We start from the raw sequence: 16,892 nt of genomic DNA on the forward strand, positions 1-16,892 counted from the left end.
ATACTTTTTTTGTGCGTTTCTTCCGAGGAAAATTTAAGTTATTATTATTATTATTATTATTATTATTATTATTATTATTATTACTAATAATAATAATAATAATAATAATAATAATAATAATAATACTAGAGAGCAGACATTTATCAAGCATATACTATTAATATGTATTACTGCTTTAACGGCGTTCACTTTATATAAGCAATTTTTGGGCTCAAGCCATGGCGTCCTGATGGAAGGTTCCTTTTTGGTAGCTTCCTTGGGTAAATAACTACTAAGATATTCCCAGAGAATTTAACCACAGGTTATCACAGAATTCTAACTTCTGGAGCGAGTATCCTAAAGGTTTCCCTTTTAAGACATCGTATATCAACAGGGGACGCATGTATTAACGCGCCACATAGCTATCTACACCCCGAACAGAGTTAACCTTCGGTGTGTAAAGGCGGAGAATAGCTGGGAGCCGTTCCACAGCTAATCTCGTCCGTGGCTACTTTTGGTACTCGAGACGTAAACAAACGGGCGCCATTGCTAAATGACGTCACGTCCGTCTTCATCCTTTGTACAGTAGCTTGCCTTACTTAGACGGATTTTCCCTGTGCTCACTTTATCGTCTTGCATCTTTATCATGTCGCTACCTTCGGCCTCGCCTTCTTCTGGAAAGTTGAGTACAAGGTTCCAGTATTGTTTAGTTAAGCTCTGACCGTAAAGTAAATATTACTTTTCGAGATATTTGATGTTTTGTGGCAGAGCTGTGCCTCTACCGGACCCGCCATTTTATGGCGTCGTTGTTGTTCTGCATGCCTTATTTAATTAGCCGCAACAACGCTTCCGGCCTTATTTACTAATCGATAATATTAGTTTATTTAGTCTTCATAGCTAGGAACTTTTATATCGGGTTTTGACGCTTTTTTACCGGTCATCGATTGACCCCATACCAGTTGGCTGCTATAGCCCCCAGGCCAGAGCGCCTATATCAGTGTTCATGCATGATTTTTATCAGTGATCCTAGGCTTACTTATGAAGATAGTGGCATTATTTTACAATACTATTGACTGTGATGCAAGTGTTTTCGCCTTCAGGGACCATATAGGGGATAGGTTAGTTAGTGTGCCTTTCTAACCTAACCTACATGTAGGACCCCTATATGCCTCCTTCATCCCCCTGCCCTTGGGCATTCCCTCTGTGTAGCCTTGCTCCCCCTACCACGTAAGGGGATCAGCTCTTATCAGAGTATTTTATCGCCTCTCTGTCCTCCCTAAGGGAATGAACCCCCCTTAGGGTTGCGCCTGAGAGTGAGGAACGGCTAGTCCTTCCTCTATTGCTAGGACTAAGTCTACGACTTTCCTGCGATAGCGATATGTATTCAATCCTTCCTAGTTCAGGACGTACATCCCTGCTCTAGGTTAGGTTTTGGAGGGGTTAATTCTGTCCCTTGCTGAAACTATACCCATGCACCGTTTTCAGTCAGGCTGCCTTACCTTAGGTTAGGGAGTGTCCTCCCTTCCTTAGTGGCCGCTCTGGTACAGAACCCCTTCCATGGAAGACCCTTCTCTTCTCCCCTCCCCACCTATCTCTTGTATGGCCTAGCCTATACTTAGGTTAGTCTATACCCATCTGTCCCCTGTCCTACAACTCCTCCTTAGGGTGGAGTGATAGGGCTACCTTGAGCTTTTGTGTACAGTCCGCTCTGGTACATATACCCTTCATAGTGTCCTATGGGGTTAGCCACTGGATGTGTTCTGTATGCAGGGGTCTCACCCCCCTCCCCCCCTTTTGGGTGTCCCCTAGCCCTCCTTTGGGCTACCTTAGCTCCCGGTCCTCTGCGGCCCCTGCTTCTGGGTGATAGAGTCAGCCTCTATCATGGGTACACCCACTCAGGGGGGATGTCTGGGAGTCCATGGCCGGACCCCCTACATCCCTCCCTCTGTCTCTTTCACTATCCGGGTGCCGGTCCCTTGCCGCCTCCACTGTCGGTGATACCCACCTCCTACCTTGGTGACTCACTCCATATCCCCTTGGCCGCCAGTCCTCTGTGTGCCGGGGGACTGCCGCCTGCCGCCGGCTTCCAGCCGATGGCTCTCCCCCTTCCTCATAGCTTGGTCGTCCGCCCGCCGGCCGGCCCCCGGAGTGCCGGCATCCACTGCCGGCAGTCCGGTTCTGCTATAACCATCCTTGTTCCTGTCACCAATCCGGCAACCTCCGGCTGCCGGAGCCGCCGCTCCCTCTGCCGGCGTGCCGCCACTGTGCCGGCGGCCGCCACCCTGGTATTACTCTTGACTTTTATATTGTCTGTCCTAATGCCAGAAACTCTGCTGGAGCGGCCCCCGGCGTGCCGGCGGTCTGCCGGAACCTTCCGGAGGCGTCAAGACGACTTGCACCCCCTTCTACTAGCTATCATCTAATATTGATAGCCCTACACTGCAACCAGATGGCTTGTTTACGTAAATGGATCAGTATCTTAGTACTGTTCTATTGGTAATCATGCTGTCTTCTTGCATTTTACAGATTTCCAGCATGCTGCGTGTATCTTAGCGCGGCTGGTTGCCGGAAGCCGTTACCCTTTGGGATCCTTTAGCCCCCTAATTTGGGACTGAGTGGCCTCAGTCCCAACCTTATCCTTGACAATTCCCATGGAATTCCATCTGCCCTATGGACTTCTACTGGAATTCTATCCTGTGCCTTCGGTCACCTCGGATTGTCCAAGGATGAAGCTTACGGTAACCAGCCGGGCGGGATGCACGGAGTATGTTCCTTTCCTATCTCAATCCTCTGTGCATCACACCCTTTATCAAGTTAAAATTAATGATTAATATTAACTTACTTTAAGAGCCATTCTTATGACTCCCCCATACTCATTTTCTCTTTCTTCCACAGGAGAAGCAGATGAAGTGTGACTTCGACTTCTGCGCTGTGAAACGCCCGCACTTCTACGGGCATACGGCTTGTAGGACTCACGCCCCTTGTGCTAACAAGAAAGGGGATTTGAAATTCTGGGACCCGCTGAACTGTACGGTCTGCCAGGCTCGCCTAGTCGATGCCTTCCATAATCCTCCCTCAGCGGAGGTCAGGGACACTTCTCGGGATAAGCTACGCAAGTGGGTGCGTGGCTTCCAGAAGAATGCCACCGGACCGTACCTGGCCACTGAAGAAATGAGGTCCCTTTTGTTCCCAAAGGCCTCCCCCGATTCTGTGGTGCCCAAAGATTTGATCCCCACTGTCCAAATTACGGTGGAACCAGACGTAGTCATGGCCCAGTCCATGCACGAGTGCCACCTGGATTCCGAGAACGACGAACACATGTCGGATATTTCGGAGGGCACGGAGAAGACCCTTATGGCTCAAGGTGCGGAAGATGATGAGGACCAGGTGGAATACGCCGAGTCGGAGCAAGAGGTCGCTCCTCCTTCCATCACCGCCCCTACTCCTACACCGACGGAAGTGTCTCTCCCGTCTACCTCCGCTACCCCGGAACCCATTCCATCCGCTCAAGAGATGTTCCGGATGATCAAAGCCATCATGGACGACAGGCTGAAAGAAAATCAGGAGTTCATCAGGTCCATGATGGGATCCAAAGAACCGAAGAAGATCTTGGTTAAGGATCTCCCTGCATGCTCACACGCCAACCCCTGGAGGTATGCTGAGCATATGGTTATCGCGACCGGCAGGATCTTCGTCAGCGACAAGATCGGCACGGTCCCCCTGGAAGACGGGGAGTTCTTCCCAAACTTCGAGGCCTACCCGGACTGTTACGTCCGGCTTCGTTCTGAACCTGCCTCTAAAGAAGAGACCGAACCCAAGGAGGAGATAGTGTTCAATCTCGCGAAGGCCCAGGCTATGCTAGCCAATACATTTAAAAGTAGGGGTTTTACCTGCTCTAAGTTTCCGGCCCTGAGCAAGAAGCACCCTACCTACGTCGCACCCGACGATGCAGTCCTTCCTTTCATGGAAAAGGCCTTCGCTGCGTGCCTCAAGGCTGTGGAAGAGGGAAAAGCCTGCCCTGCACTGGAGGAGTGCAGACCCTTCTCCATAGTGACTCCCCCCGACGCTCGACACTGGAAGGATATCCAGCATACTTTCGTGGTGGGAAAGCTAGATCCTGACGTCGCCGGACGTCAGTTTAACGAAGACCTCCCGAAACTCAACGATCACCTCCTTCGTCGGGAACAAGATACGAAGGAGAGGCTCGCAGCATCCATGTCCCACCAGGTCCAACTCGATATCATGGCTTGTGACACCAGAGTACCAGACCACTACATGGTACTCGCCAAATCCCACATGGCAACCCTGGTGAAGGATATGTACCACTTCATGAAGGCTCGGAGAGCCTGTCGAGAATTCGTGTTCTCAGGTGCCACTGTGAAACACGAACCCCGGAGGCTGATTTCCTCCAAAATCTGGGGTAAACACCTCTTTCCTTCTGACCTCGTGAAGGAGATCACCGACAAAGCCGCCACGGAGAACAGGAACCTTCTCCACAAGTGGGGCATGTCAAAGAAGAGGAAATCCTCTCAGGACGACGGACCTCAACCTAAGAGGAAATCCTCCAAACAGAAACCCCAGCAACGTCAACAAAGACGACAGTTTCCGGGACCCGCTACTCCCCAAGTGGCAGCTCAGCCACAGCAGACCTTTCAGCTGGTCACCCAACCGGTCTTGTCACAGTCACCGGTTTTCACCCCTGCTTTCGAGCAACAGACGACTACCTTTCGTCCCAAAGGTAGAGGCTCAAGCAGACGTGCAGGCAGAGACGCGTCTCGCCGTCCCTCCAGAGGCAGAGGAGGAAAGGGAGCTAGCGGCCGAGGCAGTAAGCCCTCGGGACATCAGAAGCAATGAAGTGCTTCCGGTGAGAGGAAGACTCCGCCAATTCCAGGATCGTTGGACCTTCGATCCCTGGGCACACAGCATCGTCAAGAAGGGTCTAGGCTGGAGTTGGACTCAACCACCCCCAACCTTCCAGCAATTCTTCCAACAATCAACCCCCCTTCTGGAAGAATATGTCCTAGATCTCTTGAACAAGAAGGTGATAAGGAAGGTAAAGTCCACCAGGTTCCAAGGGAGACTGTTTTGTGTCCCCAAGAAAGACTCCGACAAACTCAGAGTCATTCTGGACTTATCCCCCCTCAACAAGTTCATAGCGAACGACAAGTTCAAGATGCTGACTCTTCAACAAATAAGGACCCTTCTGCCTCGAGGTTCTTACACGGTCTCCATAGACCTGGCGGATGCCTACTGGCACGTTCCAATGAACCATCACGCTTCCTCCTACCTAGGATTTCGACTCCAAAGGAAAAGCTACGCCTTCAGGGCCATGCCCTTCGGCCTCAATGTGGCCCCTCGGATCTTCACAAAGCTGGCGGACGCCATAGTACAACAGCTCCGCCTCCGAGACGTCCAGGTGATGGCCTACCTCGACGATTGGCTAGTCTGGGCTCCATCGCCCGAGGATTGTTTAAAATCCTGCAGCAAAGTCACCCAGTACCTAGAACACCTGGGATTCAAGATAAACGTGAAGAAATCTCGCCTCTCTCCAGCTCAGAAGTTCCAATGGTTAGGAATCCAATGGAACCTTCAGTCACACCGCCTTTCCATTCCCCAGAAGAAAAGGAAGGAAATAGCAGGGTCTGTCAAGCGACTACTGAAATCCAAGCGGATCTCAAGACGCCAGCAGGAACGAGTTCTAGGCTCTCTACAGTTCGCCTCAGTAACAAACCCAGTGCTTCGTGCACAGCTAAAGGATGCCGCGGGAGTCTGGAGACGTTCTGCATCCATTGCTCGAAGAGACCTCAAGAGACGGCTCCCAAACAGACTTCAACTTCTCCTCAAGCCGTGGTCGGAAGCAAAGGCCCTGAAAAGGTCCATTCCTCTTCAACACCCACCTCCATCACTCAACATCCACACGGACGCTTCGCTGGAGGGTTGGGGAGGTCACTCCCACCAAAAACAGGCTCAAGGCACATGGTCTCCCCTGTTCAAGACGTTTCACATCAACATCTTGGAGGCCATGGCGGTCCTTCTAACTCTGAAGAAACTCTCCCCGCCTCCCTCGATCCATATTCGTCTAACCCTAGACAACTCGGTGGTAGTTCGATGTCTCAATCGCCAAGGCTCAAGATCGCCCCAGATAAATCAGGTGCTTCTTCCAATCTTCCGTCTGGCAGAGAAGAAGAAATGGCACCTGTCTGCAGTTCACCTACAAGGATTCCGCAACGTGACAGCGGATGCTCTATCTCGGACAAGCCCGATAGAGTCGGAATGGTCTCTAGACGCAAGATCATTCTCCTTCATCTCTCACCAAGTCCCAGAACTTCAGATCGATCTCTTCGCAACGAGCGACAACAATCAACTTCCTCGGTATGTGGCCCCGTACGAGGACCCCAAGGCAGAAGCAGTGGATGCTATGTCACTAGACTGGAACAGATGGTCCAAGATCTACCTGTTCCCTCCCACCAACCTTCTGCTGAAAGTCCTCTCCAAGCTGAGAACCTTCAAAGGGACAGCAGCCCTAGTGGCTCCCAAGTGGCCCCGGAGCAACTGGTACCCCCTGGTCCTGGAGCTGCAGCCCAAGCTGATCCCTCTCCCGGGACCAGTTCTCTCCCAACAAGTACAGAAGTCGACTGTCTTCGCTTCATCATCGAAAATCAAGGACCTTCATCTCATGATTTTCTCTCCCTAGCCGCAAAGAAGAGGTTTGGGATCTTGAAGAAAAGTCTAGACTTCCTCGAGGAATACAAGACCAAATCCACAAGACGGCAATACGAATCATCTTGGAGAAAATGGGTCTCTTTCGTCAAGACAAAAAATCCTAAGGAAATCACAATTGATTTCTGCATGTCCTTCTTCATTCACCTTCATGGACAGGGATTAGCAGCCAATACGATTTCGACTTGCAAATCGGCCTTGACTAGACCACTATTGTATGCCTTCCAAATTGATCTGTCCAGCGACATCTTCAATAAACTGCCGAAAGCATGCGCTCGTCTACGCCCAGCACCCCCACCGAAACCGATCTCCTGGTCATTGGACAAGGTGCTCCATTTCGCCTCCAACTTGAATAATGATTCATGCCCTCTCAAGGATCTGACTCAGAAAGTTATATTTCTCTTTGCTCTTGCCTCAGGAGCCCGAGTCAGCGAAATAGTGGCATTGTCAATAGAAGAGGGTCATATCCTGTTTACTGATTCAGGAGACATTACCCTCTCCCCGGATCCGACGTTTCTCGCCAAAAACGAATTACCCACCAAAAGATGGGGCCCCTGGAGAATATGCCCCCTGAAGGAAGATGCCTCTCTATGCCCAGTAGAGAGCCTCAAGGTCTATCTTCGCAGAACTTCGAACTTTGGTGGAGGCCAACTCTTCAAAGGAGAAACATCGGGCAGCGACCTGTCACTGAAACAACTAAGAGCGAAAATCACCTACTTCATTCGCAGAGCGGATCCCGACAGTACACCCGCCGGTCACGATCCTAGAAAAGTTGCATCGTCTCTGAATTTCTTTCAGAGTATGGACTTCGAAAGCCTTAAAAGCTTCACAGGCTGGAAGTCCTCGCGTGTTTTCTTCAAACATTATGCGAAACAAGTGCACGAAGTCAAACATTTTGTGGTAGCCGCAGGTAGTGTTATGAAACCTGCACCTAACTCTGCATAGAACAGCGAGTTACTTGGGACTCTAACTCTTCGGGTGCCTATGTTGACCCTCGAGCGATACATAGTGATGTCTAAAACACTTAGTGCTTTCTTATAACTGTTCTTATCCCAGGTGAAATGTCATAGTCGTCACACAAGTGCCGCATGCCTAGAGCATGATGTGTTTTAATTAAAGACTGACGTTCCTCGAGAACGAGTGCCTACTAATAAATTTGAAATTCCCTTTCAGATTCAAGAGCAAGTCTTTATTACTATGTACATTATAATTTACTGTAAATTAACTTTACTTATTGCTGCAATTCATTTAATTTCTGCAACTGTGAAATAAAATTCCTATTTTATTACTTGTGCGTCTCAATCCGCTCCTACTTACTATGAAATACATGCCTGTCATAGTTTTATTACCCCCTTCCCTATGGTTCATGGAGATTTTAAGGTCCTAACCCTTATTATATATTCACTCTTACAATGTAATATTCCAATACGAATACTTACTCTTCATACCCTGGAGACGAAACTAACCTTCTCAGCACACAGTGTCCAACCACCACTTGTCTGCCTTCCAGAATGTTCCGATACGAATGCCAACCATTCAGTCTCGTCTCCAAGTTCTTCAGGTTCTTCTAACAAGGTGAATAGCCCTTCGATAACCACTTTGATCTCGGCATGGCCCGTGGGAACTTCACTGCCAAGGGGGGCAGGAAGATTCTTCCCTACGGTTCTTTTATTAAGATTACTATGCTATATTGTTCAAAGCCCTTGGCACTTACCCAATAGGGGAAATCTACCACGATACATTGATTCTCTGGTATTCTTCCATCAGGACGCCATGGCTTGAGCCCAAAAAACGGATTTTGAGCGAAGCGAAAAATCTATTTTTGGGTGAGATAGCCATGGCGTCCTGATGGACCCTCCCTGCTACTTCGTCCAGTTTTTAGGTCCCACCCTGCTCTGCTGTATCATGGTGATCGGCAAGCAACTGGCTTCAGGATGAAGACGGACGTGACGTCATTTAGCAATGGCGCCAGTTTGTTTACGTCTCGAGTACCAAAAGTAGCCACGGACGAGATTAGCTGTGGAACGGCTCCCAGCTATTCTCCGCCTTTACACACCGAAGGTTAACTCTGTTCGGGGTGTAGATAGCTATGTGGCGCGTTAATACATGCGTCCCCTGTTGATATACGATGTCTTAAAAGGGAAACCTTTAGGATACTCGCTCCAGAAGTTAGAATTCTGTGATAACCTGTGGTTAAATTCTCTGGGAATATCTTAGTAGTTATTTACCCAAGGAAGCTACCAAAAAGGAACCTTCCATCAGGACGCCATGGCTATCTCACCCAAAAATAGATTTTTCGCTTCGCTCAAAATCCGTTTTTTTCTTTTTCTTTCAATTGCGTAAAACACTTACTTCCGTGGAGGACAGGCGGGTTTAATCATTTAATTTTTTTTCCGTTTTTTATTACTTTTCGAAATAATAGTATAAAGATGATATACAAAGAACACGAGAATTCCAGTCGGAAAATTTAAGTAGTTCCTCCAAGTCGACGATTAAATACCAGTTTTGATAAGAAAATGAAAGTGTCCCATAAAGTGGAACGTCGCCTAAGCAGCAGTTATTATTATTATTATTATTATTATTATTATTGTTATTATTGTTGTTGTTGTTGTTGTTGTTGTTGTTGTTGTTGGTGGTGGTGGTGGTGGTGAATTTTTGTTACTATTATCATTATCATCATATTCTTCCGATAATGATGATGATGATAACGATTATTATTATTATTATTATTATTATTATTATTATTACAGTTTGCTGTTATCGTTCAATATAGACATTCCAAGGAGTCATTAACTTACACAGCAAACTTTCAGAAAGCAGAATGTCTGTATGAAATAAAGATTGACAATGGTAGGCACACAAAAAAAAAGTGTTAACATTAACAGCAGGTCAATAAAAAAAGGCACAATGAAGATAGCATCACAGTACAATGCAAGAAGGAAAATAATACAATTTTGCATGGTAGTGCACCCTTGACTATAAATCTATGTGGAAGATGTGTATAAAATGAAATAGAAATGCTGACTAGGGAGGAATTTTAGATATAAAATGTAATAGATGCTCTGCAAATTGAGCACAGTGCGAAAGGCGCTGATGGAAGTTTTCTGTTGAACTGATATTGATGAAAATGGACAAGTGGACATTTCCCGGCGATGGAATAAATCTTAATTAAAAATGTTTAGAAAACGGACGTAATTGTTTGAAACATTCTTGTCTGAAAAACAATGGTACCAGGAATCTACCGACTTACAGTCAGAAGAAAATGTTGCAATGCCTCTAGACAGTCTAGAGCAATAGACCTGAAGCATGTGGTACTTACTTACTTACTTTACTTTGATGGCTGCTTTTCCGGTACCATAGAGCAGGGGAACCCCACTCTCTGCAAGACCTCCACTGTCGTTTTATCTTATTCGTTCAGAATATTTAGCGTTTCATGTCTCATATTCTTCATTTATTGTTTAATCGTCACTGTCAAAAGACTCATGAAATAAGAAAGTCTTCAGTTTCCTCTTGAAAGCCTTAATGTCTTCAATCATTCGAATGTTTCGTGGGAGCTTATTATATAGTCTCGGGGCCGCATATTTAAAGGCTCTGGAGCCTACAGCAGACATATATCTAGGTTCCAATAGTTTGAAGCCATCTGTAACTATTCTCATGTCGACATGATTTGTTGGCTGCGCAATATGTAGCAATTCTCACAAGTATTTTGGACAACCGATTCTGATAACTTGGTGGGTTATTGTACATATTTTAAATTCAATTCTTGCTTTAATTGGCAGCCAGTGTAAATCGATTAGTATAGGGGTGATCCTTTCTCTAGGTGGGACACCTTTTATCAGTCTTGCTCCTCTGTTTATTATGTTTTGTAATATTTTAAGTTGCACTTTTGGTAAATTGTAATAGATACAGTTGCAGTAGTCACTCCTGGTAATAACACAGTTTATCACAAGTTTCTTTACGGAATTTTCGTCCAGGTACTTTTTTATAAACGCAATATTTCTTAGATGATAACAAGCAGTTTTTATTACATTATTTATTTGGTCATTTAGAGACAGGTTAGTCAAGAGATACACCTAGATCTCGAACTTTACTAGATATCGGCACCGAGTCATTATTTATGTTCATTTGAATATCACCCAAGTTTCTCACGTTGTTTCTCTTGCCCACCACCATGAATTCAGTTTTGTTCTAATTTAATTTTAGTTGTTTAAATGTCATCCATTCACTGATACTATCAAGGATTCGGTTTAGAGTTTCAGTAGTGTCATGTATATCATTTATGGAAAAGTAAAATTGTGTCATCTGCAAATAGTTTAAACTTCACGCCTTGCCTTTGTAGTATTTTCGATAGACCAATAGTATAGATGCAGAATAAGATTGGGCCAAGTACACTACCCTGGGGTAGGTTCATATGATGAATAAGAGTTTCCAATTTGTACACAGTAATTTCTACCAACCAAGTAGTCTTTTAGGTATTCGAAAGCTTTATCTTCTACTTTACTTTTACTTTACTTTTAGGGGTTTATTTCTCGCCCTCCACCAGACACTAAGAGTCTGTTCAGGCGGGCCTTGGTGTGTGAAAATAATTTCTTTCCAGTTAATATTTTGCTCTGTATCGTTTCAGTTATTCACTAGCATTTGTATTCAGGCTTAATAGTTTTCAGATCACTATTATAACACTTTCCAAAGAGATAAGTCTTCAGGTTTTTCTTGAAAGCTGCCACATTTTTGCTATTCTTGACATTAAGTGGAAGGTCGTTGAAGAGTCTCAGTGCAGCATAACAAAACGTTTTCCTCCTATTGCGTGATTCACACTAATTTCGAATAGTCTATATGGGTCGTCAGCATGTCTAACTCTTACAGCAGCGCTAGTAGCTTGAGGGTAGGGGACCAAGCAATCACGAAGATATTTAGGCTTATCACTTGTAAGTGCTTTTTGAGTCCACAATCAAATCTTAAATTCAATTCTAGCCTTAACAGGTACCCAATGCAGATTGATCAGTGCAGGAGTTATTCTCTCCCGAGGTTTAATGCCTTTTATCAGTCTAGCCGCCCGGTTTTGCACTTATTGAAGCTTTCTTAGTAGTGTATTGGGCAATTTATAGTACAGAGAATTGCAATAATCAAGCCTTGATATTACGTGACTCATCACTAAAATTTTTGTACTGCCCTCTGTTAAATATTTTCTAATAAATGCTATGTTTCTCAGGTGATAGTTGCACACTTTGACTGTGTTCACTATTTGATCCCTCATAAACAAATTACAATTTATCAGTACACCCAAATTTTTCACAACAGGCACAATCCTAACATCAGCATCACCAATTTTTATACTTTGAAATAACTGATAATTCTTAAAAGCCACCTTTGTGCCGAAAAAACATACATTCTGTTTTATCATAAATTAATTTAAGCTTTTTCCTCTGCATCCATGTTTTTATTTGTCATTATCTCATAAATTTTCTTCTTTGTATCTTGGGTTGTTGAAATTGAAAGGTAGAACTGAGTATCATCTGCATATAGTTTAAAGCCCACTTTTTGTTTTTTCAAGATGTGTGATAGCTCCATAGTATATATGTTGAACAAGATAGGGCCCAGAACACTACCCTGTGGTACACCTTTCATAAGAATTCTCTCACTGGATCGGTTTCCAGAAACTTTTACAATAGTTTTCCTGTTCGTTAAGCAGCTTCGCAAAAATTCCAGTGCTTCCTCAGTCACTCCAATGGACTTTAAGTCGTCAAGTAAGTACTTGTGCACAACAGTATCAAAAGCAGTACTAAGATCTAACATAATCAAAATTCCACACTTTCCCTCATCAAGAAGACCTATCATATCATTCATTATTGAGCATAAGGTAGTTTCTGTAGAGTGATTAGCTCTGTAGGCCGATTGATTTTCCTGGAATACCTTTAACTCATCAATATGCGCCCATGATTGCTCACTTATGATTTTTTCAATAAGCTTCGACATGTAGGATAAATTTGAAATGGGCCTATATGAATTTAGTTCGTTTACATCACTTTTTCCTTTGTATGTTGGTTTGATCAACTCAGTTTTTTCGCAGCAAGGGAAACAGGATTGTGATATACTTCGGTTAATTATAATCAGGTAAATATTATGTACAACTTGCTTGTTTGGAGCTTCACTTGTTGAACTGTTTGGGAAAGGGTCTTTTCCACAATATGTATTCTTCATCTCTCTCATAACCTTTACCAAGTCGCACATATTTATTTCCTTAAATTTTATTAACTTCTTACACTCCTTCACTGGCATAACTGACTGTCCTTCTAAGTGATTTTGGGGGAAACCTCTATAAATTTTATCAATCTTTTCATTGAAGAATATAGCAAATTCCTCTGCACAGACATTATCAGGCAAGACATATTTTTTCTTTAATCCCATCAAATCATCTAGGTTTTTGTGAAACTCACTCATGTTATTAGTTTTTTTACTTTCGCCGTTGTAGAATTTTCTTTTTGTTTTTTCTAACAGGATGTTATAGTCATTTCTGGCCTTATATAGATTTCTGGCTTGTGAGGATTTGACTCTTTTACATCTACCTTCCATCTTACGTCTATGTCTTTTTGCCTTTAATAGCTCACTATTATACCATCTAACATTTTCGTGTACAACTATTTGTTTGCTCTTTATAGGACACTTGGTATCATACATTTTTCCAATATTGTTATTATATTTTTTGGTATAACACCCAACACATTCTCTATCTACCATATGTTCACATTGTATGTTCTCACAAGACATTTGCGCTACACTAACTTCAATAAAATTCTCAGCATCGAAATTTTCCTGTTCCCTATATGTGATCCATTTCTTCAATACTCTGATGCAGTTTATATCAAAAGTGGCGAGTTTATGTGTTTTTGAGATCTCAAAGTCTGGTTCCACTTCAATGTTTCTTATTAGGTCAGAATCTTTCCCACATATGACCAAGTCCAGTGTATGACCACCTACTGACGTTGATACCAAAACGCTGTTTATTAAATTAAACATCTCAAATACTTCCTTGAGTTCTTTAGCCTTATGATCATTTGCATTATCTACCCAAGAATTAAAGTCTCCACCAATTAATGTATTTTTAAAATCGTCCACCACACCCACAAGAATACTAAATTCTTCAATGAATTTCCTCATATTACTCCCTGGTGGTCTATACAATTATATTATATTCAATACCTTACTGTTTCTTGTCAGTTTTAAATAGATATATTAAAACGTTTCAAATACTATTTCATTCATGATAGAAACCCTAGAGAAGGTTATCGATACGAAGACACCCACTCCTCCTCCAGTATTATCCTTTCTTGGTATGTGGTAGAAATCGTGAGTACACGGCGTCATCTCCTGAATCTTTGAGTTATCACTAATATTTCCCTGCAACCAAGTTTCAGTTGATAAGCATAAATATAATTCCATTTCATTAATAAGATTTCTAATATTTATGGTTTTATTCCCCACCGATTGAATATTTATCAGACCACACTTAATCAATGGGCTAGACTCCATGATCGGTTCTATTTTTGATCCTGGTGAGCTCCTCCTTGTATACTTTACAGTTTTCATCATATGTCTTATGATTCGTATCATTGTAATTCCTGATTGAGCAGTTATGTCACTTTAACGTATTTACACTACAATCCGTGGTTCGGTGTTCCTGGCTACACTTGGTACATACCTGAGTCTTGCTACAACTATCGGCAGTATGACCAAATTCATGGCATTTATAACACTGAAATACATTGTAGGAATCATAAATTTTGCAGCATCCTCCAAGCGTGGTATATACTCTAGCATCCCTTTTACGGAAAACTTTCCTGATAGTTGGACTACACTTTATAATGACATGTGATTTACCGCTTTGTCTTGATTTAAACTTCCTGATCAATTTAAAGTCCTCTTCATTTTCACACATATCATTCAACCATTCATTCTTCTCCTTTATACTGGCAATTATATCATCTTCATTTTCATCAATATTGCAGACCTTGATCTTCAGTTTAAGTAGATCCTTTTTATCCACTTCTACCTTAATGTCATTCTTGACCTCTTCTACTATCGTTTCCAGAGGCCGTGTAATAGTGTTTTTCCCAAATATCTAACAAACACGGCTTATGAATTTCCATGAAACTACAGCAATGAATGTTTCAAACATTGGCCTAATTTTTGGTGGTACAATGAATTGACAGATGTGCTTAATTAACCCGTTTACTCTTAGAAAAAAGAGGAACTTCTTCCCTTCCTTCAGAGCGTTTCGAAGAAGTGTTACTTAATCACGTAACTGTGATGCAGAGGTTCCCCCAACCCTCCTTTGGTGTTTACACCTATGGCTATCCTAGTACTTCCCCCCCCCCTTCCTTCTTGCCTTCTTTCCTTCATTCCCATTGTTATTAGGCTACCGAGTAAATCACTGTTAGGAAAGACTGTGTACTGCACATATAAAATGAGCCGGAAGAGCAATAAAATGTTTTTATGGTGGTAGATAATGATTAGATGGTTAACACAAATTATCAAACATAATAGAAGAGGTTTAAAACAGGGGGTGTGGAATCGCACTGAGAGATATTTTACTCGGACTCCTACAAATTTTAGATTTGCGACTAAAAAATAAAATAAAATAAAAAAATAAAATAAAAACATTAGCAGAAATAGAAAACAATTTTTTTCCTTGAGAGTGAAGATGAGTAAAATGTATGTGTCCATTTCTTGTTTTTTTTTTTTCATCCCTCATAAATCTATGGTTTCCAGCTTTTGGAAAAGCAAAGCTAATGAATTCTTTGATACGAGTATATCAGCTTGGCATGTAGACAATGTCAATGAATTTCTCAAAGTAAGGTTGATTGGTTCATTAATTGAAGTCTGGTATAATTCCAGTGACAAAGTCGCAATGATATTTGTCACATACCTTTTAAGTAACAAAAATAGGTACTGGTACTTATAACGTAAATATATAAAACTATAGGTTGAAATATGATAAATCTTATGTATGTATGAACACACACACACACACACACATATATATATATATATATATATATATATATATATATATATATATATATATATATATTATATATATATATATATAAATATATATGATTTCAAAATTTATCAAATGGCCGATGTCAATGCCCTCATATGAAACATCTTTTAGAAGTCTACCTTCTAAGGAATTCAAGCTACTCTGGTGAAATTGATATGATAAATTATATCAAACAATGCTCTCTGTCATTTTCTTTCTGGCAATTGATGTATCGAGTAACCTGTGTTGTATGGAAGAATGAGTCCTACGGCTTAACCTAAAGAAAACTATATTTCTATTGCTTTACCAACACTCGCTTGAAGTGCGAAGTGTAGGGTTAGCATGGCTTCTTTCGTCTCCTGTTATAAGTCTCATTCTTGATCTTCAATGTAAGTGAGTGGGTAAGATATAAAACGTTGGTCTTGTGTTTAGGTAAAGTCTAAAGTCGCGAATCACATTACCAGGTATGCGGAACTTTTACTGACAAAGAATTTCGTATTGCTTGGGGTAGGTCATATGACAATTATCTATGGAGTTAAACAGGCGTTTAACAATTCGGGGGATGGGAGGTACAGGGGAAGAAACGTTGTAACAACGTCAGTGAGGGACGTCATCACTTTTGCGAATGTGTGGGTGGCTAAGACTGGCTTTAGCCTCATTTTCTTAAGTAAAAAAGTTAATGAAACGTAATTGGCAATGCACAGTATTTCCCAAAATTAGGCCATTGTATGAAGCGCTCCCTGCTTTGATATCATGGAAATCCATCAGTTATTTTAGGAGTTATTTAAAAAAAAAAAACACACTATTACATGGCCTCTGGAAACGATAGTAAGTAATTTTTAGCCTTTTCTAACCCAGCTTTACCCGCAAAATTAACTACCAAGTTGCCTTGTTTAGAGGTTTTGACCTGTTCAACATTCGTGGTTATCTTCTTCATGATTGTTTTCTTGATCTCTGAACCCTTCGTATTTTCCTCCGTAGATTTGATAACCAAAGTGGGTTTTTTTTTTTTTTTTTTTTTTTTTTTTTTTTTTTTTTTTTGAGCAGTTATCATATCCATAATACCAGACATCTGTCGTTGTACATTTACCTTCATCTCTTCAATATTAATGCTTAGTTTCGTCATGTTTTCCCATGATTGCCTGATATCGGC

The sequence above is a fragment of the Palaemon carinicauda genome, chromosome 2 (assembly GCF_036898095.1).
Source record: "Palaemon carinicauda isolate YSFRI2023 chromosome 2, ASM3689809v2, whole genome shotgun sequence".
NCBI classification, from domain to species: Eukaryota; Metazoa; Arthropoda; class Malacostraca; order Decapoda; family Palaemonidae; genus Palaemon; species Palaemon carinicauda.